Genomic DNA, 1,739 nt, shown 5'->3' on the forward strand with positions numbered 1-1,739 from the left:
TCTGACCCTACTGACTTTCCCTCCAATAAAATCCTGGCTGTTCTTGTATTAGGGTGGTTAACTTATTTTAAAAAATACTATAGAGTATTTTGCAAAGGATATCATCGTTGTGTGGAAATGGGTTGATCACAAACAGAAAAAGTGAAAACAATTTACCTTTACCCTTCTAACTCACAATGACTTCTTGAATCATTCCACACATTGTTTAAAACATTTATTTCAAACCACTAGCCTCTCTCTTCTCTCAACCCAGAGGACATTGAGACTATCATATATTAGTTTCCTTGGTTATTTCCCCCACTTGACCTCTGATGTCTCAGAAAAGAAAGCACAGAATCCCTCTCCATTGTTTCCAATTTTACTTTAGTTGGATTGGAGCCATATTTTGCGTGTAGTGGACGTTTCTTGGTTTTGTTCCCTAACATCCATTTATCTTTTTGGTGATAACACCCTACTTTTACTTTGAAAGAACTATCTTTCCCCAGTGAACATAATTGTAGGTGGTCTTTCAGTCAATGTCTCTTATCTTCCTATTAACAAGAGCTGGGAATACACTGGAGCACACATTCTCTAAGAATGCGAATTTTGAGAATCATACTAAGAAGGGAAATGATTGGAATTTCAATTTATTGAACTAGCCCATATCTTTTTCTGCTTAAGTTAGCCAGAGTTGGTTCTGTTGCTTATAATCAGAGAAAGTCTAGCTGATACAGTAGTTTTGAATGCCAAAGTGGAGCATTTTTCTTCCTAAATTTGTAGGTAATGGGAAAATAGTAAACTTTATTTGCAATATGAAAAATAATTAGAACTGTGCAAGATTAATAGAACCATACAAAATACATTGGCGTAAGAGGGCAGATGGAGTGTGAGAGATCAGTTATAGGGCCATTCAGTGGTTCAGGAGAGCTAAAGATGTGGAAATGGGGATGAAAAGGAGAGAATGGGTAGATATTTTAAGGGTGGATTTTATATTTGGCTGTGTAATAAATGTAGGGTTGGAAGGGTGGTTACAGGGAGATTGTAGAACGAAGTTCCAATTCTCCACACACATGAATGGATCTTGAAGGTTGGATAATATTTTCAAGGTAGAGATCAGGAAAAGGTATTTTAGAGAAAAGACACATCATGAGTAAAACAGAAGCCATGAATATCAGGCAGTCAACAAAGTTAGTAGAGCATATCAGTTTGTACATTTCTTACAAACAGACACTATACCTCATTCCTTTTTTATGGTCTCTTGAACAGTGATTCCCAAATACTGGTCCATTGATTGCATGTATCAGAATTGCTTGGGGAGCTTTATACATTAGAGATTTCCAACCCCAGATATTTAGATTCAATAGATTTAATGTGGGGTCCAGGAATTTATTTCTAAAAATCTCAGCTAAATCTAATACAAATTTAAATTTGTGAACCATATCTTGATACAGTTTTGGACAACATTATGCATATACTAGGTACTCAATAAATACCTGTTAAAGTAAATTAAATTATATGTTCTTATCTTTGTGACCTCCTCGTCACCTCATCCAGTGCTGCGTTCGATATTTATTCAATAATTTCCATCATAGCCATTTTTCCAGAGCCCTAATTGTTTCATTTCCTTGAAGTAATCTTCAACTCCTTTACTATCTTTTTGTTTTAACATTCCAGAAATCACCAGGTCCTTACAATTCTCCACAGCAAATTTTCCCAGATCAGCCCCCATTCTTTGTATTTATAACGGTTTCATTCTGGTA

Source organism: Rhinolophus sinicus, chromosome 1, assembly GCF_057876585.1.
Source record: "Rhinolophus sinicus isolate RSI-liver-muscle chromosome 1, RSI-T2T, whole genome shotgun sequence".
Classification (NCBI taxonomy): Eukaryota; Metazoa; Chordata; class Mammalia; order Chiroptera; family Rhinolophidae; genus Rhinolophus; species Rhinolophus sinicus.